The sequence below is a fragment of the Hippichthys cyanospilos genome, chromosome 15 (genome assembly GCF_059441005.1).
Source record: "Hippichthys cyanospilos isolate Australia breed blue-spotted pipefish chromosome 15, RoL_Hcya_1.0, whole genome shotgun sequence".
Taxonomy (NCBI): Eukaryota; Metazoa; Chordata; class Actinopteri; order Syngnathiformes; family Syngnathidae; genus Hippichthys; species Hippichthys cyanospilos.
In genome coordinates this window covers 7,785,473-7,813,349 of record NC_142383.1, presented here as the reverse complement: position 1 = coordinate 7,813,349, position 27,877 = coordinate 7,785,473, and the positions used below count along the sequence as shown (strand labels likewise).

At 39.1% G+C, this 27,877-nt stretch overlaps 1 long non-coding RNA gene across 1 annotated transcript in view; it reads right to left on the bottom strand.

Annotated features, from left to right (window-relative positions):
• Positions 1-258: 258 nt before the first annotated feature.
• The window catches only part of LOC148411584 (uncharacterized), a 38,583-nt gene continuing 10,964 nt past the window's right edge, over positions 259-27,877 (bottom strand). The window contains exons 4-5 of the long non-coding RNA XR_015867985.1: positions 2,579-2,614; positions 259-1,228 (exon numbers count right to left, since the gene is read on the bottom strand). This is a non-coding gene — a long non-coding RNA (uncharacterized LOC148411584). The remainder of the gene's footprint in view (positions 1,229-2,578; positions 2,615-27,877) is intronic.

Here is a 27,877-nt window from a genome sequence, read left to right as displayed (position 1 = left end):
TGTTACAACCCTTTTACTACAGATTTACAGAATACAGAATACGGGGGGGGGGGGGGGGGGGTTATGGCATGTATTACATACACCTTTACATATATATATATATATATATATATATATATATATATATATATATATATATATATATATATATATATATATATATATTGTAAGACACATATATAGCACATATCATTGATATATTTCCACAGTAATAGATTGTTAATTCAGAAGAAATTGTACAACACAACCTACCTTGTTGACAGTCGGCCCAGCACTGGCTTGTTGTGAATGGAAAAGTTGCTGAATGTCACTATGATGTGTAAATATGTATGTAATGAACCACTGGGATGTCATTCCTATACCCAATGCGATTTTTTGAAAAGCTGCAGGACGCATTGTCGGGAATGAAAGGGTTAAGCTGTATTCATGTGAACCGATACTTGCCTCCTTTCTCAGTCTTGTTTTTATAGTGTGAAGTGTCATGAAATCAAAACATATCAACGTTAGCCTCCTTTATGCTAAATACATTTCTTTTCATACAAAAACATCTCTTGTACCGCTGATTACTAGTGAACATAAAAAGCAAAGTTTTATAACTCCTGTTTTAGGAAGAGTGTGTACTTTCTTTTGTTGGGTTCAGTGATTATAATGTCCCAGAATATAAAATTCATTGGGTCTTGAAAGAGGAGTCCAAATGTTCCAAAATGGATGACAATATGGGGAAGACTGCTTTGAAAACGGCCGGCAGTGAATGAGTTAATGACTCTGTGGAGGGTGCCCATCAAAAGTAAGCATTTATAGGATCTGTACTTTGCATTTATAGAACAAGTAAAGCTTCTCAATGACGCCGAGACAAGCATTTTACAGACATAAACAATAAAAGCATCAGGAGGGAAAACAGAGAGAAGACAAAGAGTTCTTTTCATGTAACCCAGAACAAATAGACTTTGCATGAACGCTCCTTACAGTTTTATTAGTGTTGCTGTTTGCCCACACGTGCTTTCAATTTGCGGGGAGGGTCGAGGGTCATCATATGTCTTAATCAGCCCATAATAAGTGTCAGCGTGAACTCTCACCTCGGCCGTTCGAGGCTTCGTGGCTCGGGTGGCCGGCGGCTGGAATCTAGGCGATCGTATGAGATAACCACATTATTCATCGATGAATGTTCTAGATGTTCTCGCGATAGCCCGACATGCTCTTGTCCGTGGCTCATCTCGATGTGTGGATCCTGGAACGTGTAAAGTAGTACAACAAATCTTCACATTCACTCAAGACGATCAGCCAAGCGGTGACAATCTAATAAACATCATTTTTGCAATAATGTTGAAACTTAAAATAACTGATCAAGATGAAAGCCAATGACAATGACAAAGTTTGATTTTATCATGAACGCAAAGTTTTGAGGAGATGTTTTCATACTTTTTACTTTGCATGCACACTTAGTTTGTTCTTGGTCAGTTTAAACCTGGGCCAAAACACAAGGCTGTCAAAATAACATTTTTTTGCAATCAATTACATAGTCATAGTTAAAGCATTATTTTGTTCATTCAATAGATTTTTATCCTCTAATTTTTCAATTCCACCTTGCTAATTAGAAGGGATTATGCATCAGACTTTTTGGAAAAGTTGGAAAACAAAGCTCAGTCACACCCTGACGTGGACACTGATTGGCTATCATTGTGTTTGGCATAACCTGATTGGCTTCTGTTGTGGGTGGGAGGGCAAGTTCAGGAGCAAATGGAAGAGGCGAAAATGGAAGCGCGTGTAAGAGTTGTTGGTCCAATGAATGGTAAATGTAACTTTTCAACAAAACATCCCGAGGGTGAGTGACATGCATTCTTTGTATGAAGAAGCTTGCTGAGCATCTTAAATTTAGCATACCGCATAAATGCAAAGCACCCCTGCAGCTGCAGCATCAGTTAATAATAGCAACAAATTATTGTAAGGAGCCATTTCAAAGCTCTTTGCCAAACTGAATCTATTAAAGTCTGTTTAAGGAAATACATGACTGAAGTACCTTTTTCATTGTTGTATTTCAATCTGTTGATCTCTCCACCATTAAATTAAAAGAGATTAAAAGATTTAATAGAACAATTCATTACAGGTCTTAATTAATCTCTTTTTATTTATTTATTGACATCACCAGCAAATCATGTCCAATGGACAATTATTTGTTGGTTAATCTTTTGAAGAAATGGAAATGTATATTTTTATTTGCTCCATTGCAGTCACTTGTTTTTGCAGGTGCAGATCTTGCGCCTATCAAAAGGCCCTGTCTGACCTCTGTATGAGTCATATGTATGATCCTTTTTATGATGTTTTACTCTTTCACTTTTTCAAGAGTCCCGCGTGACTCTTCAAAAAGCAGCAGATGCATGTTTAAGCATGAACCTGTGTAGGAACGTGCAAATGTGGTGGAACAAATACAGTTCTCAGGCTTAGTTCAAACTGCCTTTTGCATTAGCAGTGTCCAATAAAAACACAAATATTTATGACATATATTCAAAATTATTAGCCTGACAACCATTTTCCTTAATATAACAAGACACTAGTGAATCTAAAATCAAGTAAAATTCACCTGGAATAATCTTGGTGTAGTCAAACCTCAAAGGACCTACAATAGAGGAAAAAAAAAGACATTTTTAAAAGATGCTATTTTATCTATTGTGAGTCATTTCAGGAAATTTCAGGGTAAAAACAATGACAGTTTAGGTATTTTTATTGTGTCAAAAAGCAAAACATTAACAAGTGTTAAGGATCTACAGCCGCCACATAAAGATCTCAAGTAGAGTTTTCAACACACACGTACACACACACACTACACATACACACACGGAAAACCTCTCGACAGGATTGACTTGAAGCCCAAATATCCCGGTGGGATAAAATAAACTCCTCGTGAGCTGTAAAGAAAACAGATAACAAGACGCAAACGTTCGTCAGAAGCGCAATCTCCGCCCCCACTCGCCGACGACGTGTGTGTGTTCAGTAAATGCGATTAAGGGTCAATGGCCGAGGAACATTTTGACACATGTCTTATATTTGGAGCGAGATATGGCCGACATCGGATCCAGAGTCCAGATGGTGGCTTCGATGTCGTGCTTTTTCTGCTGCGGAATGGTTCTTGGGAAGCGTTCCACGGTGAAACACGCGCACAATGACGTGACCTTGCGTCGCCACATGCGCACGTTCCGCGGAGGCCTTTTCCGACGTCAGCGCGCAGCTCTGGAACCACTAACGCGATTGTCTTTGTTTTGGTAAACACGCCTCTAGAAACCGCTGCGATCACAATGCGGGCTCGGTCGCTGCCAAAATGAATATGCGGGTAACGACACGCATTGGCCCGCTGCCCGTCCCCGCTGCTATTGATCCAATGTGGATTCTTCCAGTCCACTTTATTGCCCTAATGCGAAACATCCATCACTGAGGATTCCTGCTGTCCAAGTCAGCTGAAATTGCAGGATTTCCCCTTCGAGGTTGTGCATATTTAGCATCCGAGGTAGAAGACGCCATGCCTGAACTGGGCTAGAGGTCGCCGGCACAAGGACAGCTGCCTGTCAATTCCATCCATCCATCCATTCATCCATCCATCCATCCATCCATCCATCCATCCATCCATCCATCCATCCATCCATCATCGGGGATGATAAATACGTAAGTTAACACAACAAATAATTTAGGACAGGCTTTTAAAAATTGCCAATACTGAGGACCCCCACCATACGAAATAAATCCGATCCGGGGTTGGGATCGTAAGACGAACTCAGTGGGCAATAGAAACCTATGTTAATTAGCTAATGTGTGTAAAACTCCAGGTAAAAACATCAAAATTGTATATATATAAAAATTGGTAACAAAATAGTACATTAAGTGCTACTTATACATAACATCCATGTATACAATAGAATAAGATCATAAATAAAAAATATATAAAGGATTCATTAATCTTTGAGAGACGTGAAGAGCTTTTTATGGCCATATTCCCTAGCAAGGGTAGCTAGCCTAGCATAGCCTAGCCTTTGTCATATTTCTTGATTATCTCCAGCTTTGTTTCCATACTAATCATCTTCTTACTTCTCTCTTTAACATCACTAGCAATCTTGGGACCCATTGCTAACCCATTCAAGTTTGGACTAAGCACTAAAATGCACAATAAATATGATTTGTTAGCACTCACACAAGAACAAATCTTTAACATGCCGCCATTTTTACACCTTGACACCGACTAATAGCAGACCAGCATCTTAGTGACTCCCTGACGCTGACCAATAGCAGACCAGTATCTTAGGGAGTCATGATGCCGACAAATAGCAGACCGGTACAGTAGTGACATAGCCAGTGACGCATGTAATGATGTATGAACACGGTGCAACTCGCAGACTGACCGCCATGTTTGAGAAGAGAAGTTGTTGTTGTTGATGTCGTAAGGCAATCAAAATGGCGTAAAGAGAGGACAAAAAAAGCGTCACGGTCCAGGTCGTAAGTTGAAAAAAACGTAAGGCAGAGACATCGTAAACCGGGGGTCCTCTGTAATCAGAGCTGTACTGACTTTAAACAGAAGAACTGTAATTCGGCTTAATTTTTGTTGTGCGCATGCGTTGCTCAACTGGGGCAGAAAACAACCGTTAAAAACACTGTTTATCTGTCACGTTACAGGATTACAGCATGAAAGATATTCTTACTTTTTCGCGACAACATCTGGAGAAGATTTGACCGGAGCGTGTGGCGTAGTCGACTCGAGCGGCTAATTAAGAGTCGAGATGCCGTCACCGGCTTTGAGGTTCGCAACTTGCTCATCCAAACTGTCTTGTCTATCTTGACAGACTGTCTATCTGTCTGACCAGGAACTGGGATGAATGCCATGAGCGTGTTGCAAGCGCTTTGCGGTGGTTTCCAAGGCTCACCGCAAGGCTCGTGATAAGCTTTGATAAACACCCTCTTCGGATGAGAGCCCCAATTTCAGCGACGTCCAAGAAAAGATGTGAAAAAAGCCTTTCTACAAGGGCATATGAATTGATGATTTATTAGCTTGGTAACACTTTCTAAACTACCATATGCCATTTGACAAGAATAGCAAAAGTTAACTCCTGCTTGCCATATTGTAATTTCTACATCTGATGGAGGTAGCAGCAGGCCGGTTTGTCACAAACAGATCCTGTTTCAAGAAAGCTGCCACGGATAGCATGAATTGTACAACCTGTCTGTCTGTTGTGATGGTTGTAAAGCTTCCGAAATTGCCACCGAATTGCAATCTGGGACATAAAAAGATATTGCCGAGTTTAGGAGTGTTGCTTCAATGTCAGTTGGCAAGCTTACAGTCTTAAAAAAATGCAAAGGCTGGGATGTAAAATGCTGATAGTCTCATATTTGGTTGAAAAATAGGAGTGTATAATGATCTTTATGTTGTATAATATTAATTTTAACTTGTTGTTGAACTGAAAAATGGATACTTGTGCAGGCATTCGGACTGGACAGTTTTGGAAATAATATGGTTATTTTAGTTGAATCAAAACCACAAATAATATAATGACTGTTCATTTACTCCAGAACTTACAAAATATTAATTAAAACTCAACACATTGAAAACTTTATTCTTGAACCCTCACTTATAATGAAATAAGAAGAAAGTTGCAATTGAACTTTATAAATATAACTCATTTTTCACAGATTACAGTAGAAGAATTTATGCCTGCGAATGTTATCTGCCTACATGTGTATACAGCATTTGTGTGTGAATTGTGTGTTTTAGTTGTGTTTGAGTTTTAAAAACAAACCATGTATTAAATTATACAATGTGTGCAAATCTTAAAAAACACATCTAGGGTGTCATTAATTAGTCTAAAGCACGCTCAGGGATGGCAGACTCTTACAGCTAAATGTATCGATCGTGGTTGAACAGTCCATCACGAAGGGAGAATTGGTAGATCGTATGACATCGAGCAACCCCCCCCCCCCCCCCCCCCCCCCCCCCACACACACACACACGCAAAAATTTGGACTAAAAGCTCACTGCAGATGCATATATGTCACAGGTTGTATAGTATAGTATTAATTTCAGAACAACAACTAGATTTGGCCGGGGTAAAATGTTTACATTGCTCTCTCTATATTCTTAATGATTAAAGCAAGTTTTGGTGCTCTAGTCCATCCGAAAATTAGGTTAATATTTTTAACGTTTAGCGTGCATTCTGCTGACCTCAGCAATCCATAATTTTAGCTCAGTGGTACCACTCTTTGCATGCAAAAAAAAAAAGAAAAAAAATGGGCACCAAAGGTTGCATTCAGATGACTTCCACAACAATAGGAACTTGCAAACAGTCTTCACCGTTTAGCATAATCGTTTTTCTTCAATCATTATGATTTAGAGATCGATAAGGCGATATCAAAATACATTTCAATGAATTGCCTAGTGGGCAAGTTGATGTATTCGCCTTTACCTTTTTGTCTCAAATGGATGCTATACTCTGATCAGACAACAGGTTCAAAGTTGAACAAATTTAATACCAAGAAAAATTATTACCATAAAGATTGCCTCTATTAACCATGCACAAGCGGAAAACATTCTAACTTGCCCAATGGGATCTACTGATTTAATGGACTTGAAAAAGGTACTCAAAACACCTTTCACTGAGAAGTCATCTTCTAATGGCACAGCATCAGCAACTGGGGGTTCAGTGTGTTGTCCAAGGACAATTCGACTTGACCACAATGATGGGGGATCAAACCCAAAACCGCTCTACCACTGAGCCACTCCGGTCTGCATAATTTATCACAACAAACCTATACAGTCAACATGTGTACCCACCATGTTTTTAACTGATGCAACTGAGAGGAAATGTGCATCGCATTCAGCAAAATAAAAGTCCACTGGAACAGACAGTTTTGTCATTAGCCTAAGAAAGCTCAATAATGCAAATAACACATCAAATAGGGCACACAAAAATGCATCCAAAAATAACATTAAAGTTAGCATGATTAACTTTTAAAGCCTGCACATTTACAGTGCTTGTATTGGCTTTCATTAGCGTGCGCTTAATGTTGATTCCCTAAAAAATTGTGGTTACAACTTTCCTTTACACTCGAAATTCCATTTGACTATTAAACCAAGAAGTAATTTATAAATGTCTCAATCCTTTCCCGTCCCATCCCATGTTTGCCATATACTGCGGTCGCCTTCCTCTGACCGTTTGTTCTCCTTTTCACCCTTTGTTCCCGATTGAAGCCAAATCAGTAATAACTTTGTGTTGGAAACAGCGAGAGCAGCACAACGTGAATGTGTCCAAAAGCACACTACAAATATAAACAGGATTAAATAGCCAAAGCAACGCCACACTCACATTGATTGAATTAGCCTAATTGCTCCTTTTGGCCTCCTTTGGACTCATGCACGCCCACGTGCACATTCACACAAATATACAGCGAGCCTCAGTTCATTGCTTGCGCCCTGATAATGCAGATTGTATAGAGACCAGAGAAGTCCCAGAAAGTCCTCGGAACTACATTGGTTCTGAAAAACTGACATCCCAGATGAAAAAGTCAAAGTCAAAATCTGTTCACCTTGAGAGATGTTGGTAGGATCTTTCAAAACAAAACAAGCTAACTTGGATTTGAATGAAACTTGGTGTACTTGATGTTTGATTGTGGTACCACTTTGAGGTAAATTGGAGCGGGGGATTAAATTTTACTGGGCCTACTACGTATTACATGTATTACATGTACAAGATGCTACATGTCAATCATGAATCTCTGAGAGTTGGGATACTTTGACTCCTTCTGGATGCTAAACTAAAATATTTGACGCTCCTGACACGTTTGTATTAGAGAACATGCAAGTTTATGATTCACAAGGCAATTTCATGGACAAATCATTGATTTAAGATTGAAGTGATTGAAATATGACCAATCTTCTAAACAGAACCTTGTTAAATTCTCTTTCCAGCAAGACCTCATTTGAGAGGATCAACCCAGTAGTTCCAGAGATATAAGGATTCAAAAGGCGGTCACACCCCTTTTTTTTTTGCCTATAACCGTCCAATTTCAGTTGGGCGCATCTCCCAAACACCGGCTTCAGCACTATTACCATCAACAAATATGCCAAGTTTACATCACATCACATCGGCTTGGTTCAAATTTTCAGATTTATTCACGGTAATTTGCTATGGGAAGAGCCTGTTGTGCAATTTCTTTCATTTTACCCGAAAGCCAAATTTCTCTACATTAATTATATACAAAAAGAGAAAATCACCCAGATCATAGAGCCCAGCCAAGGTCCACAAATCCGTCCCCTTGAGACTACAAATATCTGCACTCGCATATACACCGAAACTGCAAATGTTATGGCCAACATCAGCGGGACTAACCAGTCCCCAAAATACGTAATCCAAAATGCGCATTTCTTATGCACGCACACACTGCCATGTGTGAAGGACTCATTAAAATCCAGCTGCCTCCCATCCGAGCTGATCCACCATTGCCAAAGGACGATGATGAGGATGATGATGATGATGCTGTTGATGATGAAGTGGATGCCGCTGGTCCCATGATGACATCACAGGCTGATGTCATGCGGGTCGGGTGTGGCAGCCTGACAAGCAGCTGAGAAGGGGAATGTTTCATTTTGTGTGTGCGTGTGTGTGTGTGTGTGTGTGTGTGTGTGTTAGGGCAGGGAGCAAGTATGCAGCGAGTCCTCTGAGGTTTTGCGCACTCAGTCAGATGTTTGGACGGACGTTCGCTGTTACGTTTGCGTCGTGGGAGGAAAGGACGGAGGAAGGGCAAGAGGAAAGTTGGACCTCAGCAAAAGTTAGACAGCATTAGAGTAAATGTTGCTAATAACAACGCTAGCTACCAGGGGTGGAAATAATAACCCATGAATCTATCCAAGAAATTGGCCCATTGTGTGGAGTTGATTAATCATGAGGGAATTTGAGTCAAAACAGAGTGCATTACTTGGCTGCAACCAGCAGAGGCACTATTGATGCACTTTCAACTGGTTTGTAGTCTGAACAAGAATAACTTAAAAGGAAGTCAAGTTCATGTTTTTTTTCCACAATTTTTTCCTTGCGCCCCCACTGGTCCAAACCTGGCATTCAGATTAATATTGAGTTTGTGGATTATGAATGAAGCAGGTACATTTACTTGTTTTTATCCTCAGGTAGGTGGCCATTTTGCCACTTGCTGTCAACTCAAAATGACATCTGTTTTTCAGAGCTCAGGTCACCACCATATAACAAATCACTTGTAATTTTTGTCTTTTGGTCCATGTGACATTCACAAGCTGAGCTGTGATTGGTGTGTGTGTGTGTGTTCAAACTGATCTTGGAATCAAAATGAAATTACATGATTCCTGCTTCAATAGATGTATGAAGACTCATCAATCAAAATAATTGAAAATTTCATGTCAATAGCACCTTTGGAAACATAATTAGTGACAAAATTCCTGATAATTTTATATATATATATATATATATATATATACTGTATATATGAGGACAGTGACAGTATGACATTATGACATTATTATGACAGTACCAAAGAGTAATTCTAACTCAAATTATTGTTTTGTTTGCAAGATTACGCAAAAAATATGCAAAACATTGAGGAAGGATGAGGACATGTGCCAAAGGATTTTGTTTCAGATCCAGGACTACATTTTTCATCATAGTTAACATTTTATCTGTATCGTGATTGAATCCTGAGGACAAATTTCAAGTCATATGCAGGGAGAGGTTGGATAGTCTGGCCTTGGGGGAGGTCCTATATGTTTTACTGAATGCTTTTCTAATTCACCGGGTTTTAATGTCTAAACTCCAACAGATGTTTCAAATTCTTCATCTTGACCCTTGTGAGATGTTCCATGAGAGTATAATTCCACCTACAGGTACAAAGTGCATCTCCTTAGCGATGCAAACAATTTAGGTCAATGGAAACTTCAGTGCCACCTCTAGACAGTGAGTTGGCAATAAAATGACGAAACACAGTAGATTCCGCAAACGTGTAGTTCTGCTGTCGCGTCACTGTAAATGTAGAGCAATTGCCGCTTCTGCTGTTTGGACTTTGCCCAGCCTCCTTGTGGCAGTAAATTGCAACACAACCCTCCCACGCAGTCTAACCGTGATTTAAAAAAAAAAAAAAGTATATCAGGAGCTGTAGCTATGCAGAACTGTTATGTTGTCACAGCAGTTCCAAAACAGGGTGGCCGAGTGCAGGTGTGACGTAGGATGCTAACCTGCTGTATTCCGAGAGTAGCGCGCCGTCCTATAGGAAAAAGGGCAGATAGCGGCCGGTCGGACGTGGGTGAAGTCACGGGAGGAGAACGGGGAAACCAGTTTAAGAATTGGCGATGACTCACGAGTGGGCGAAAGCACACAAAGTAGGCTATCATTCACATCATTTATATTGTCCGACATGCCAAGGAGTGACAAGGGGAAAAACTATGTTGTGGTACAAGTCAAGCGCAGAATGACTTTTTTCATTTTATTTTTTACACTGCATTAAGTCAGTCTTTCCCACCCTGTATGGGGCTAAAGCACACACTGTACATTCAAAAATGCAGTGGCACAACATTCCCCCCAAAAGTTATACAAATTATAATCATAGTTATTGAATATTTTTCAAAAAAAGAGGCCTCAAGAGATTTATCACGACTATCAGATGAGAATTATGGGTAAACATAAATTTAAACATAAAAAAGAGAAGAATACATTATTGTTGCACTCAGGTAACACAATTGCAATGTGTCGTTTTAGCGTAAATGAATTTTGGTATAAGCAGCTGAGACATAAAAGTCAGGCCTAACAAGTTTGTTGTTTAAAAAGGCTGCTTCGAAGAAGTGCGTTGATCGTGTGACAGTCAATCACAAACCAAAAGAGGTTACAAGGCCGCATACTTAATGCAAGGGTGTGCATACTTTTTTTTTTTTTTTTTTTTAAAGAGGGCCTGATTTAATAAGGTGAATATTCCGCGTGGGGGGGGCTGGTATTGAATATTTTCAGATTGGAAACTGGGCTCTTCCAAATGTAGATCAAAATTCAGTATGAATTGTATTCATGCCAACGGGGGTGCACAGATTTACTTCACCACTGCCATCTTGATGACGATGTACATCAATCAGTGACGTATAGGCAAATAACAGCCTCAATAGAAACAAACACAAAAACCGCCTGCTAAAATGTTAAACCACAGCAAAAGCATACGCAACAAAATATAGTTGAAATATGCTATATCATAGGCGTGGCCATTATTACATCAACAAAATAGTTGCTGATTGTGACAAGGGGATTCATGTGGAGGATTACTTTCCATTATAAATAAATCAAATCAGCCCTAGACAAAATAGACCTTCAAATTATTTGTGAAAATGTAATTGTGTTTTGTCAAAATTTTGCCTTCATTTTCCTTCAGAAGAAGCAAATCCTTTACAATTACTAAAGAAATTGAACATCCCAAATACATTTTCCATGAGAAAATCCCCCAATCAATGGAAAACTAACTTATACTAAAAAATAAAACACACTATTCAACCGCTCAACATTCCAAACCATACATTTCAAATAAGTCTGCTTTATTAATGAGGAAATTCCGACATTATTGAACGCAGTAGCATCTCCAGAAAATGTTTATGGTGGTGAAGAGGGGCAAGGGCAGTCTGCTGTTCGATTGAGGAACTTTTCAAATGAATGAAAAAAGACCAAAGCAAACATTCTGCCAGGGCAACAGCCAAATTCGGCCTTAAATCGGTATTTGTACACTCGGACCTGCAGCGCAAGGCCAGCCGATCACTAGCTCGTGGAAACCAAGGAAGTGACTTGCTATAATAGCAGATGCAGCTAGGAAGCCTACTGCGACTGCGTTACGTTACATAATTTGGATTTTCTTTTCCCCTCCGCGATGACGCACTTGCAAACATGGCCTCGCAAACCCCAGAGGTTAGCTTTACAGATGTGTAATTGACTTTTATAAGCCCTTGCTTTAGGAGCCCAGCGTCAAAGAAAGAAAAATAACTGCCAGTATTGGCACAGAGCAGTAAAACAACACCGGGCGGCAAAATGGTAAAAAGCTTATGAGAGTGAGACAGTCTCGCCAGTGTGAGTCTACGCAGATTAAAACTTGTGTGTGTTTTCTGGAATCTCATGTACGCCATCAAAAAATCAAGAAGGTGATATGTTATAGTAAACGGAATGGTTTGCTGTTACAGTTCAGACTTTATGTATTTGCACAGTGATGGGTGATTCCCACTGTTTGGACTGCTCTCCCATCACCTGGAATGAAGACTGTGAGGGTGAACGCAGATTACAGTCCGTGAACCAGTACGCTTAGAATGTTGTAAAGAACAGAAAAATATTGTGTAGAAAAGATTGGCTGGCTTGTATGTAGTGAGCAAAAGGTAAGCTTGTAAATATTGCAGTAAATATTGCACAGGGTATTATTATAGCGCTAGAAAAGTACTTATGACACAGTTGAAGAGATGCAGCAGATTACAAAGTAAGGTCAAGCGGGGAGAGAGGGGGGGTGTTGCTCGGCATAAGGCTTTACTGGGGTATAGGCCCCTCATTACTTTGGTCCACAAAACAAATAAACAAAAAACTGCGATGATTCAAGTAAACAAATAAACTCGGCTTGAATTACCCGATCTTTTGTCATGCGACTTCAACCTGAACGGGCAGGTTGCATTCATCTCAACGAGATATGAAAATAAACCTTTCCAAATGAGCAGCTAAATTGAGAGGATGGTTAAAGCATGAAACTTGTGCCAAATTGTTAATCTGTGTACCAGTTAGCATGTTAGGAGCATTATCAGTCACAATCACTAAATCCGAGACGGTGCAACTCTGCTCGTTTTGGTCAAGTCACTGGCGACTTTTCTTTTAATCTCTTGGCCAAAGCTGTGGCGCAGAAAAACATTCGGGATGGTATAGCCACATCGTGACACTGTACCTCTGACGTACGGAAGACGACAGGAAGCGGATTTGTTTCAAGATTTTTACAATATGGATTTTGGGATGTGGCGGCATGGTGGCGGAGAGGTCGGCACATTTGTCTCACAGTTCAGAGGTCCTGGGTTCAATTCCAGTTTTGGCCTTCCTGTGACTCACTCAATCCCAAAAATCATGCGTGATAGGTATATCGGACGCTCCAAATTGCCCTCAGGTGTGTTTGTGAGTGTGACTGGTCATACGTGGGCCCTACCTACTGCCTGAAGACAACTGGCATAGGCACCACCACGCCAGGATTTCTCTCATCTGATACTTCCAAACTGCAATGTATTTCTCAGGCAAGGTGAGCTCGGAGAAACGTCTGCGAAAACAGCACCCTGACAATCAATCATCTGCATCAAATAATTATTACCAAAACATCAATTGGTGACTAAAGAGGGGGTGCTCAGCCTGTGTTCATTTTTATCTGACGATGAGAGACTTTTAGGCAAGGCGGGCGATGCTAATGTATTCAAGTCCCTTGCAGGTCGCACGTCAATCCATTTGGCAATGGCCACCGTATCCCGCCATGTTCTGTCTGGCTTGGAGGAGTCGGGAAACCAAACAAGGGTACACATATTTGAGAGACATTTTGAGGAATGAATGGTGGGAACGAAGAAGGCATGGTAAAGATATTCGGATATTCACAATGTCACCGCTTGTGTTTGTTCAAGCATGCAGGCACATTTCCTACCCCGACTTCCTGTTGCAGTAATTGTCTTTTTATGGCCAGATCAAGCCACCCCTAGGCCTCAGGCAGGCAAACAAGATGTGCTCGCCAAAGACACCTGTTAGACGGCAGGGACACAATAGACGGGACAGGGCAAGGCACTTTGATGTCTGTTCAAATTCCAAGAAAGCATAAGGCTACGTTCACTTTCACATCTCTTTGTCATCGTATCTTCGAGCAACAGAAAGCCATTTACTTGTAAAATTCTACTTTTGTAGCTCATGCACAGCAATGAAATGATCGTTGTTGTTTTTTTTTTTCTTGGGCCTGAAAGGACCCTGGTTTCTCCAGAAGAGAGAACTGTTTTGCTCATAGCTACATTCTGGTCAAACGAATGATTACAGTTAGTGACCTGTTGGCTCACCTTCTCTCAAAAGATTCATTCTTTTGAATGAATTGATTAATCTTGAAGAAACACTAGCAGAATGCTAACCATTGTAAAATGGAGGTCAATCCAGGGATCCAGCTCCAGACTCCCAAGTGACAGTTGGCAGATTTACACCAGTGTACATAATAGGGTATGGAACACCACATAATATTCTGAGCGTATGAAATCTTGGATTCTGTGAAAATCTCACGGAGTTCCTACTACCCTACTTAGGAAGTAGAGCTACAAAAAAAGAACTACTATCGAATCTTTACTGGGTAATATACCGAATAACCAACTGTGGCACTATAGCTGACACGAAACAGAGTCAAACCAGCGTTAACGAACCACAACGCGCCGACAAACTTGACTCAGGCAATCGGACCCCAGACTCCCTGGGAGTGACAGTTGCCAGGCTTTCCTTGAACAACAGAAAGAGTTTAGCATAATACCTCATGAGTCCACGCCTTCGGGCGCCACCCAGCTCTCGCCAATGAAGGTGACCAGAAAAAATGAGGGTGTGGACCGCACATAAGCCACACTTATTACACTCATTACAACGACTACTTTGTCATTTGTTCATTTGGAGGTTTTTATAACATTGCCACTCCGTCAAAAATATCGCTTAGCGTGAAACCAATCTATGATTCAAAAAAAGCTGAGGAGCAGAGTTTTAAGATGGACTCAAGAGGATAAAACAAAACGAGTGCCAGCGTTGTTATCCGTCGCTCCCTTCCCTTCTGCTTTCCTTCCTGCTAATTCAGATCCGAGCTGCGACCTGTCTAAACAGCCGCCCTCCCCCCCGAGACGCAGACAAGTAGATGCGTCTGTCCTCTGCGCTTCCTCGCCAACCGGGGAACCGGGTTACATAACACAAGGTCGAAGGGTGCGCCGCCCCCTCCGAGGTCACCCGCCTCAATAAGCGACGTGAGCCGACCGGGCTCAATCTCCAGCCGGCTCCTCCCTTCCTGAGTGCATCCTGTGATACCGAGTGAAAGTAGGTTAACTTTTGGGTCCTGGGACTGGCAAATTCCAGAGCCTGGTAATAAAATAAAAAAAAAGAACAGAACACACTGGTTCAAACAAAGTATCACATTTGGAATTCCTACATTTCTACCCCCATTTGGATAACTAAAAGTGACCCAGGGACCTTAGTGCTGTATCTTGCAAACAAACATAAGAAGAAGGTTAACAGGCTGAAACGAGAAAGTCTTAATCCACAAAAGCCGCCTCTATCCCCAGACACTTTTTCCTCTGCTGGAATGGGTGCCAGCAATTACCCAAGACATAAACTCTATCTTTGTGCTTATCACTCATCGTGAACCCACAACAGGAAATGGTCGTATAATGAGCACACTGGCCCGGTGCGCCACGTAGCGAGTCAATTAGACGCCGCCGTCGCCGACCGTGATGATTACGCGCTTGTGTGTATTTCAGAAGTGGACTTTTACACGGCGGGTACACAAGGTTGCTTTGAGAGGCGACTTAAGGTGCATTTTTCTACTATTTTTGTCACTGTGGCACTTTTACGAGTCTATCTGATTATCCTCGCCAGTTAACTGACCGTATTTTTGTGACGTCATTGGAACGAGTGGCGCAGAAAACACTTCGATAAACATCTAATTGGTGCAGAGGATGACAAATACTAGTTTTCTTAATGTCAAGACTCATGGAAGAAAAAACATTAACAGCATTTTACAGCAAAACAAATGTTATGTCTTACGTTTTTTTTCAACATTTATATATTATGTATAATCTAAATATATTTATTTTCATATTTATTCATATTTTTTATAATGAATGGGTCTTTTTTTAGCTGAAAATTACACACTTGTGGAATAACAACACTTTTTTTCTAAAATGTCCTATTTTAATAAATATGTATACTTTGTTACAATAAAAACACTACAAGTGTTAGAAAAACTTTTTTAGTAAAGGTCCTCATGGCCATCAGATGTCCTGGTTATTTGGAGATGAAAAAAAGGAAAAAAAAATATAACGCATCTTATTTTAATAATAAAATGTAATGATTTAAATTTAATAATAACATTATGTAGTACAATTTTCAAATGATTATTAAAGAATTATGATTACATTTTGGGGATCAATAATGGAGGGGTTTTTTTGTGTGTGTGTGAGCGTGTGGTGTCAAAACTACGGCTGGTGAGCTATTTGAGGTTCACCATCCATTTTTCAGCAGAGCGCTGGATACTTTCAAAACAATGTATCAAACGACACATGAGGCAAGCAAAAAAAAAAAAAAAAAAAAAAAAGTTCTATTACTAATAATAATTTGGCTTACATACTGTATGGATTTTTTAAATATGCAAAAATATTTACTAAAACATATTTATAACAATTTCTGTTCAAAACTGTGGTGACTAAAGATTGTTTAGTTTTAGAAGAATAAAAAGTGCCGTGTCAAGGTCCAACTTATGAAGATACCAAATGAAAATGTTTGGACATGTGCACACAATATCGCAAGGCAACCCCAACCAACTTGGAACTAATCCATAAAAATTAAAATGAAATTCATATGCAGGAATCCTCTTTAGACTTTGTGGTAATATGCCACCCATGACTTCATGCAAGACTGCTTATGTGCTATTGTTTTGGTTAGCGCAGACTTTCAAATGGACTCAGCAGGTTAATCTTTTAAAGTCTGTCTATGTCTTTTAACACTTTTTTATGTGTGTTTTTATAGAAAGGATTATTTATCAAATAAAAAGCCACGTTGAACTCAGCGTTTGAATAATTCCAAGCTACATTGTCGAGGCTATCGCATTATACACAAGTTTAACGTACAAGTGGAGCGTTTTCATTTTTTATTTTTATTGTGCTTGGCCATATTTGCAGACCCATAAAAGCTCAAAAACGTTTTTTAGACTCGGGTCTGAGAATGAATTAACTTGGAAAAAGCATGAAACTTACTTCCTTGTTTTTACTTTTTTTTCCTCCCCTGAGATGTTTTTATAAGCAGCGTGGGCTACAATAATTTACAGCCATCAAAATTATTCATATGTTGGCCACATTTTGAAATGGCATGCATTTTTTTTGTGGCTCTTATGGCTGGAAATGACACGTGAAAGTGACTAAGTGACTGAGTTGTAAAAGCGCCATTTTCATCGTTTTGAACGTTTTGATTATTAAAGACTCAAACCCAGAACCTTTGGACTGAGGCATGTTACGTCCGTCCATGCGTTTTTCTTGTTCCTCGTCCTACTGTGGCTTGTAGGTGAGCTAGAGCTGATCCCAGCCTACATATACAAACAAACATTGACACCTAGGGCAATTAAGTCTTCATTGAAGTCATGTTATTGCAATGTGGGAGTAGCCAGAAAAAAATCTACGGGCCGAGTTTGAGTTTCAAACACAGGACCAATCCAATTGTGAGGCAGGTGTGCTCACCGCTACTTCACTGTGCTCCTCAGAATGGACCTGTGATATTGTGACTCAGTGCCCGCACCCCTTAGTGTTGAAAGCAGTTGTCAACCCACCCATCTAATTATCTGAAAGCCCAACGAAATCTCCCATGCATCTACGGAACACGCGATCTGAAACGGGATCCGAACCGAGATGAAATCTTTGTGCTTGTCACTCATTGTTTGGCCTGTCCCGATAACACAGAAAATTTCAATACCAGGAGTGTGTCATCCATTGGCTAAAATACTGTGAGAATGATGTGGAAGAAAATGACCCAAAAATGATCAAAATATTGCATAAGGGTTCAAGGAAATATTACAGAGGGCGCACATTTGCAAAAAAAAGTTTGAGAAATACTGATTTATATCAAACCTGAGCTAGATATGTAAACTTAACCCTAGAAAACCTCAAGCTATTCACAACCAGTGTTGAGCAAGTTACTTCAAAACTTCAACGTGTTATCATTTAATCGTAATTAGGTACATTACAATATTAGTGTATTGAAAATGTAAAGCATTACACTACTATTGCATGACTTTTACATTAATCTCACCAACATAACTGTAAATATAGATTTTCCATTCTAAATGGAGCTCATTACGCTCATTACACATCCAGTGAAAGGTTGGCTTAAGCCTAAAAACAGTACAAATCATTTCATCTGTATTGTATTCGACACCTTTAAAGACATGATACAAAATCTTTTTCTGTATTTTAATACACATTGACCAGAATTATTTATAGAGTATTATTCATAGCAATCGTACAGGGAAAATTGGAGTTAGCTTACCTTGTCGTTATTGCTAGTTGCGACAGGGTTCTCATTGACAGGGTTTCGAAATGTAGATCGAATCCACTGTGGAAAGCGTCAGCTTATCTTCCACGTACGACATACTCCGCCACGAGTCTCCTAACCTCTTGCGGTCAAAATGGCATCCCTGAGCGAGAGAACGATCATTTTGCCTGCTTTGTTTTATCTTCTTTTCACTAACTTCATATTACTTTGGCACTGCTCTAAATTGTTTGTCAAATTACTGGTGCTATTTGGCGAAGTGGACAGCTCTTTAGGTGTCGAGCACAAAGTGCACTTAAATATGATATTCTTTTTATCTTTACCTCTGATGAAATCAAGTAATGGGCATGGTGGTCTTGCTGTGTTTGTAGCGAACTTGGGGGAAAAAAACCCCCCACCACTTTCAGGTTAAAAATGCATTGCGTTAATCTCATTTGTACCAAGTAAAATATTACGATTTTTTGTGTGTAATGCATTACACTACCGTTTTACAGACAAAAGTGATGCATTACAGTAATTACATTACTTTTGTAATGCCTTACTCCCAACACTGTTCACAACTAGCTGTTTTTGAACAACTTTCAATAGCTTTGGGAAGTTACTTGACCAACACCAAGTCCCACATTCTGATTTAGAACCAGAATGGTGTTATATTGCTGGCAGGGCTGCAGTGTGACGCTATAATGGAGCTAACACCCTGGTTGCGGGCTTAAATGGGGCTTCGGGGGTGACATAATACTACAGAGACCCTTCAACGAACGACCCAACGCAACATTATTCGCCTTTCTCCCTCCAACGCATGCTCCTCTTTGGGCCAATGTGCCAATCTCGTTCAAAAGTTAAATGTGAGCCACAAGTCGGAGCGAGCCAAGGTTTACGGCGGCCTGGCGGCGCGGTGACAATAAACACGCAGCGGCATCATAATGGCACGAGCAATGGAATACTACTCCGGCTTGCTTACGCACACATCACAATGACTCACACAGGGAGGGGAGGGTGCACCCCCTTACGCACACGCACACACACGGGCTCTCCCGCCCTTCTGCGACTTTGCGGTGACGCATTAAAATAAAATAGGAGAGGAAGAAGAAGAAGAAGAAGAAAAAAAAAGACGTTTGACAGGCAGTTACACAAGCCGGAGCCAAGCGTGGGACGAGTGTGTAAAGTTTCTTTAGATAGAACTGCTCGAACGGATCCAAAGAAGCACTCGGTGTATTTAGCAATGGAGCAGAACCTCCGAGATCGCAAGGTTGTTTTAGCCTCGGGTTTTCCCATAGGAACTTATGGAAAGAGAAAAAAATCTGAAAATGGGTGAATGTTGCCGTCAAAACCATTGGTAACATTTGTGTAAGAATGACAAGTACTGGCTGTAGTCAAAGGAATAAAATGACCATTTGGAGCATGATTTGATTGAAGTTATTACTTAGATTACGTTTGGGTTGTTCTGCCAAGAAATCAGTAGTTATGTCTTTTGAACTGTATTTACTCATGCAAGATGCGCGACGCTTGTCATTTTAACTCAAATTGGGATTTTTACAAAAACAACCTCCTTGTGATTTCAACTTTAATTTCCCAGCTGCCAACAGGTTCAAATTGTAATTGAAGTGTGTGAGAAATATAGATTGGTAGACGATGCGCACCATGAACAGATGAATGAGACAAAATATTTCAACATGGGATTTCAACATGGCGACATTCAAATTCTAATTCAATTTGTCCATTTTTGAGTTATTTCCATGTATCATTTATCATTGAAGGGAATCAATTTTAGAATTCAAATATAATATCTTAATTTTCATTTTTGTAGGCATAGGAATGATTTTGTGGAGACAAAATATTCATACTGTATATAATACTAATGTAGGATTTTTTTTCAAAGTTTTGCAAGTTTGGCTATGGAAGGCTCTAAAAATGTCTGTTAAAGTGAATTCAGCAATTACGTTGATTATTTTAGGCCTTATTTCATTTAGTAGTAGATTCTTCAGACCTTCCTTTATCCAAAAACCAGGAAAAAAAATTGGAAAAAATATAAATAAGTACCTCAGATTGAATGTCTGGACTCTTAATAAACATGTCTTTGGGAATGAATGATTTCAACTTCTAGCTCTTGATAAAAAAAAAAAAAACAAAGTGGTTCTGAAATCACATTCAATCCCTTAAGTATTTTTTCTCAGTACAATTATTACCAATTGAATGGTAACAACTGTCAATAATTAAATACTCATAGGAGTCAAATTAAATCATTTACAAATATTGTCTTTTCTGTTATTTTTCAATGACAGTGTACAGTGCAGTACGGGCCACAGGTTCTTCTCTTTCATTTTCAGGCAATGATGGCCACTTGTTTTGACTTATTTAGCTGAAATTCCACTAATTACCTTAATAAGGCAAACCGGTGAAGTGAAAAGCATTTTAGATGACTCATCGAGAGAGCAAAGGGTGGGAATTTGGAAGAATTGAATATAAAACACGTTCTCAGTAATCTTACCTCCTTTGTTAACCGCACCAATCCACATGTTCATTCATACTTTTGATGTCTTCAATGAAAAGCTACAGTGTAATTAGTAATGAAAACAAAATAGGTTTTTGGGGCTGGTATTGTATATGTATGAAAAGGACACATATGAAATCATATCATGATACAGGTTATACAAGAAAAAACTGAAACAAACCCATTCAAATGCAAAAGCAAGTTTTACTGGAATTTTAGGCTACACTAAATGTTTTTTAAACCTTTCATTGAAGATGCAGCTTTTGGCCCCTGAAAAAATTGGATTCCAAAATTTGTTGGCAGCACCTGCAAGGTTTTAGCGGCTTTTGTTTTGGATCTTGTTTGACAAGACTTCATGAAATGAAAGCATTGTATAAAAGGCAGCCACCTGACTCACGCAAACTAGCGAGACAATCACACGACACTAAATATGCAGAAAGCCAATGAGATGAGATGGTCTCAAAATTTTACGCGACTGAACGCGACATCCACCATTTTGATTCGAAGCAGCCTTTTCAGACCAACTACTATTGGGAATTTGAGCCGATGGGCTACTTGGAAGCAGATCAGTACAAGTCAAAAGTTTTCTCATTAGTTAGAAACACCCTGAGTTGTTAATTGAATTATTAGTTTAAAAACATTTGATCAAAGCAGAGTACGTTTCATAATTGAGATCCTTCAAAGAAGTCACCTTTTGCCCATACTGCTTTGCACATTTTGGTATTTTCCCAGTCAGCCAAGCCAACTGGAGCAACAGTTGTTATATATATATATATATATATATATATATATATATATATATATATATATATATATATATATATATATATATATATATATATATATATAATATATATATGTATTTTTCCCCTCGCAGCACACAGAGCAGAGTGTTCTTACGCTAACGCATCGCTAGCACACACATATATACAGTATATATATATATATATATACATATATATATATATATATATATATATATATATATATATATATATATATATATATATATGTGTGTATGTGTGTGAATGAGCACACCAGTTCACCAATTAACATAAAATTTGGTCAATGTATCGATCAGAACAAGACTCACATAAAAGTAGCGCCGACTCTTGAAACTGAAACAGGAAGACCATTTTTGTTTGAAGCAACATTAAGACTTTTACTCTGGAAGAACCACGAGGAAATTGAGCAAATTGAACCCCCGTCTAAAGCAATTTCTAAGCCACATGTTATACATGGTGACAATAAATTCAATTTTTTTGTCTATATCTCCTCACAGAACAGTATATGCGTGGAGCATGGTGTCTAAGTTAGATGATTCTTTTGAGGATTAGAAAAACGTTGTTGTTCAACCTGTTTCAACCGTGGACATGACATTGAGTGGATGTCTCTGGCTTAACGAGATGCATAAAAAATTCCCGAGGACCCATGCCCAAAATTACATCATGTCAAAGTTTGATGATCATTTTGAGGATTCGCCAGGAAAAAGGGGGTGCCTTCATAGCTGTGCCCATCTTTAATTATTATTATTATGATGTATTTTAAACTCATCATGTGCCAAAGTGTGAAACAATTTCAAGACATCGATGACATATTACGACTTTTTTTTTCTAAAAATAGCTTTGGAAGCTGTTTGAAGTGGATGCCTAAAGGGAAAGTGTCATAATTGGAAATGGCAAAATACAGGTGATGAAAACGCCGCTTGAGTTTGCAACGCCAAAACTCCTGAAGCCCATCACCAGCAAACAAGCCCAAAGACGCTCATTGTGGCCGAATAAAGGGCAGCCCCAAATAAAAGGCTCCATTGATAGCGTGTCCGGTACTTTAAATAGCCGCCTTCGTCTTTTCTCGGCCCCGAACGCGGTGACAGCGGCCCTCGTAGCGTCCAACACAAACAACAAGTTGTATTTTTCCCCTCGCAGCACACAGAGCAGAGTGTTCTTACGCTAACGCATCGCTAGCACACATCCCCGCGTCGTCATTTTTTCCCCCCGAAGACGTCTGTCGAGGACGTGAGCTCGCATACGACTGAGTGCAACAAGGTCACGTTGTCGTGTACGTCATTTGGAAGTCAGGTGCATGTTTTTTTTTTTTTTTTAAATAGTAACATGAGAAAACATTGGATATGTTCCGTTGTAATTATCCTCATTTACGTGTCAGTCAAACTGAAACCCTAATAGGTGTTAAAAAAATCTTTTGGGAGTAAAAGTTACAGTAAAAGTAGTTATAGTGCTAAGCAATTATGAACCTTGCCGCAGCAACTGAAAAAAAATATCGCCCAAAGACAAAATTGCGTAAAAAGAAGTGAAATTTTACCTTGCAAAAATACAATTTATGCTGTTATGTTCTATTCTGCCCCACAAATCCAGAAGTAACATTATAATTAATACTGTATATGTGGCTTATGAATGAAATTGAAAAAAAAAACTATTTGATCCACCTCATGGGGACGGCCATTTTGTCACTTGCTGTTGACTGAAAACAACGTCATAGTTGCTCAGCTGTTTTCTGAGTTTGGTCACATGTCATTTGCACGCTGAGCCATGATTGGTTGTTACCTCGTGATAACAGAACTGTCACAAGAGTGTGGAAGGGACTGTTCACAGACTGGTATCAAAAATTTTAGTGAGTACTCGATACATTGAAATAAGCCCCGTATCGGCATGATATCATTAAACGGTATCAGTATTCTCTAATTGAAAATAATAAAATAAAATAATCAGAGTTTTTCAGAGAAATATGATCAAAAACATTTTTTAAAAAAATCCTATAAACTGGGCTGCGACAGACAATTCCAATTCATCAAGTAACATACCATGCATGCTTTCGAAAAGTGGGAGGAAGCAGTGCCCTCAAAAGTAAATCCCCAACTGCAAGACACTGTGCTGCCAGATGTACAGTGTTTATCTTTTTTTTTTCGCAAATAAGACGTCGAGTGTCCTATAATCGCTCTGATTTTACTCTCAACAAAGGATGCAATAACCACTCGTGTGTGATTCCTGAAAGCAATAAACTTTATATAGACTATGACTGAATGTCTATGAATCAATCCTCTTAACTGAAAAAAACAGTCCAAAAACAAGTTCAATATTTTTTTACACATCTGTTCACTTTCTGATGGCACAACTTTATTGCATCAGTTCCTGTGATTTGAATAACAATTACCTATGTCTCCAATTCATGTGTGAATAATAAAAAAATATTTGACATCTTCCAAGGGTTGTCATGACCTGAGATGAATTGTATTTCTTTAGCAGATGGCCAACATTGGAAACAGTTGCCATGGATTTGTCATGTTTTATGGACACTTACGAGCGCGGGAATTTCTACTGTAATCCACTGCTGGATTACACTCCGATTGATTAGTGCTCAGATCCTTCCAACTGTTTTGACTTTTGATGGTATTTTCAAATTCGGTGCTAATGATTCCCATGTGAATCTTTAATTTATTTCATTTTCAAAAGTCAGTAGCTCTCGTTTGACATTTTTGGCACGAGTGAGAGTTCTAAATGAAAAGATTGATGATATGTTGTTAGCTTAGCCTAGCATCAACACTGCAAAACATGGCAGCCATAGGAAAAGCCGTCAAAGCCTTTGAGCACGTTAAAATGCAGTTTTCCAAATTAGCTACGACAAAACTGGCGAGTTTTCCGGGCAGTTTTGGTTTGTTTGTGGTCTGGAAACACTGCGCCAAACGCTAAGCTAAGCAACCGAGTCGCTGGCTAGGTTGGAGATTTAGCAGGCAAATATAAGAGAGATGTCATGTCACATTTCCCGAAGGCGCAGTTAGCCGGCCACAAGGCAGCGCATCAGATGCACCGCTATGACCCATCTTTAATTTATTATCGGGGTTCTCATTGCTGCTGCTAACTGCTACCCACTAACCACTTTGGTCCGCTAGCCAAGTTAAAGTTTGTCTTTTTTAATGATAAAAAGAAACCCTTCTTAAACTTCTTACTGGGGCTGAAACGGGTCAAGCCATTTGAATAGCTCGGTTAAAAAAACAAAAAAAACGCTCGAGGCATTTTTTCCCTCTCCTGAATACACACTTATTAGTATCCATGTCAGAAAGATATGCCAAGTCAACTGGAGCAACAGTTGTTAATGCTCGGCTTTACAGTAAAAAAAAACACGGTAGAAGTGCGGTGAGATCAACTTAAAAATAAACCATACTTTACCAAATAATATATGGAAATGAATGCATTGGTACACTTTTATGTCACGCTGTGACAGCTTGCCTAATTTCTCTAATGCCACAGATAATTCTAGCTCTTGATAAAAAAACCAAAGTGGTTCTGAAATCACATTCATTCCCTAATTCATTCCCTTATTCAGAGCACTAAATAAACAATTGAATTACGCTGACACTGACCTTAACATTCCGCACCTGTCTTAATCGTTATACCTAGCTGTGTCTAGCATAATTTAGCCGCTAGCCAGCAGCGCTTAAGTGCTCCATTTAGACTGGCATGATAGATGTAAATGACTTACTTTGTTGATGACATCAGGACAGTTGCCATTCCTACAACAAACCAGGCTGACTCAAATATGGCGTCAGCTAAGTATCTAAATTCTAATATATATATATATATATATATATATATATATATATATATATATATATATATATATATATATATATATATATATATATATATATCACCCTATATACCTAACCATAACCCTATATTAGATAAAAATATGCTAAAGACTTGATCTTGTGCGAGAGCTTACAATATATTCATTGTGCAATTTAGTGCTTAATTTCAACTTTAATTGGTTAGCCATGGGTCCCAAGGTTGCTAGTGATGTTACAGGGAGAAGTAAGAAGATCATTACTATGGAAACAAAGCTGGAGAAAATCAAGAAATACGAAGAAGGCGTCATTAACCTCTTTAGAGAATATGGCTGTAAGTAGATTAAGTCATGTCATTCCAAAGGTAAATAAAATTTCAGTTTTCCTGATATATTTGCATTTGGTCTTCTTTGTTTATACTTCGTTTTCACCAAGCATAAAAATATTTTTTATTTTTATCTGAATACTCGGTATTCGATTCACTTTTTTTTTATAGGCTATCGGAATACCAATAACATTCCATAGCTGCAGCCCTACTTCTTTACTAGAATCTAGGGATGGGATTTATCAATTTTAATTTGTTTTTATCTGCATTCTTATTTTCCGGTTTCCTAGTTCAAAGAACATTTGTGCAGATGTGCAGGACCTTCGCTTAAACACTGCAGTGAGCAGTGTGGAGTATAGTATATCTAATTGTCTATAGGCAAAGATCCTTGCAGAGTTTCCATGTATAAATCGTGCTAAATACATATTTAAATAAATAAAGCAAAGGCAGCTGGGAGAGGCTCCATCTCATCCGTGACCCTAATGACGACAAGCGCTATAGAAAAATGGATGAATGGATGTAAGTAAATTAGATTGAATTAGAAGAAAACACTTTGGGCAGGGCTATACTGTAACTCTAAAAAACAGTTGGCAATTCCTCCATATCCAGAAATGACAACATTTTCAAAAACTGTAAAATATGCTAACAACCAGGTCATGTCACACAAACGATCAGAACGCTGAACATTTAAACATACTTTCTCGGCAGCTTCACGTTTTTGGGACTGGTGGGAAAGTATCAAATGATTACAAGCGGTATAAAGCGGGCCGCAAAGGTCTACTTTACGACATTGTATTCCATGTTTAAGTATTTCTTCGAGCCAAAACGCTGCGACACCACAAGTGAGTTCACTAGCTGGTGGCCCATCTGGTTTGAGTAACCCCCAAAACCCCCCTCAAAACTCCCTTTTCCGCCTCCTCCGCATGATGTCAATAAAACGTCAAAGTGGAGAGACGATCATTTAAATTGGGCCTGTCAAGCAAATGGCTTTTTGCTCAGTATTCCGGCAGGGACCGTCCGTCTGAGATGATTTGTACTTTGATTAAGCTTACCGCAACATGCCATGTTCTATTATGGACAAATCAGCTCGCTTGCTCATTACTGAAGGTATACTGTACTATAAAAAATATGGAGCAAAGGCATGAAAAGTGGAGAATCGGACATCTGATTTCTGTCGAAACCTTAAAACTTTATACCTTGGTGATTTGAAGAAATATTGTTGAAGTTTCGGCTCTCTTCTTGCTTGTCGGATTTATTGCAGAGCCTAAACTCCCCCGATCTTTCCGCAGCATCAACATATTGAAGGAGACAAGAGTATTTATGTATTCAATTTTTCCGTAATTTAGCTCTTTGCTGTCTTAATAAGATCTGTCTGTGATGAGTTTTCTTCTAAACAACCAACAAGCAAAAATTAGAGAACACTACCCTCTCTCAGAAGTCCTGCTGAAATCAGTCTCATTCGGGGATCTATCTATCTATCTATCTATCTATATATATATATATATATCTATATATATATATATATATATATATATATATATATATATATATATATATATATATATATATATATATATATATATATATATATATATATATATATCTGTGCAACATTGAGAGGAGGAAGTTGAGAGACACCAGACCCAACACGGTATATGAGTTTAAGGCCGCTATCGAATTATCCTAGACCTCCATAACACTTCTGCAGTACCCACAGGCTGATTGCCTCCATGCCACGCCACATTGAAAAAGTCATTTCTGCAAAAGGGTTCCCAACCAAGCATTGATGTTCAATGTTTCTACTTAGCTGTGATTGCTTCAGCCTGCATTTTATTTGTTAATGGAAGTATTTATCAGGTTTCACATTTATGATTGTTTTTGAGCAGATCGAACAAAATGTAATCAGTGGCTGGGGAGGGGGCTTAAATTCTTCTGTATCACTGGTATGCAATACACTAAATGTGACTTGGTTTTATAATTTTACACTTCACGGGTGGGCAGGCAATCCAGAGACCCGACTAACAATTAAGAAAGCAATTAGCGTTGGCCCGCTATAGACGATTGCTGTTGTTATTGTTATCGTTTCACCTCTTCGTGGAGTGCGGTTGCCCCCAATTTGCCAGCTCCTTTCCAGACAAACCTGGAACAAAACGGGGCTACATGGATAAGGTCACACATTCCCAAGTGCTCCCCGCGGG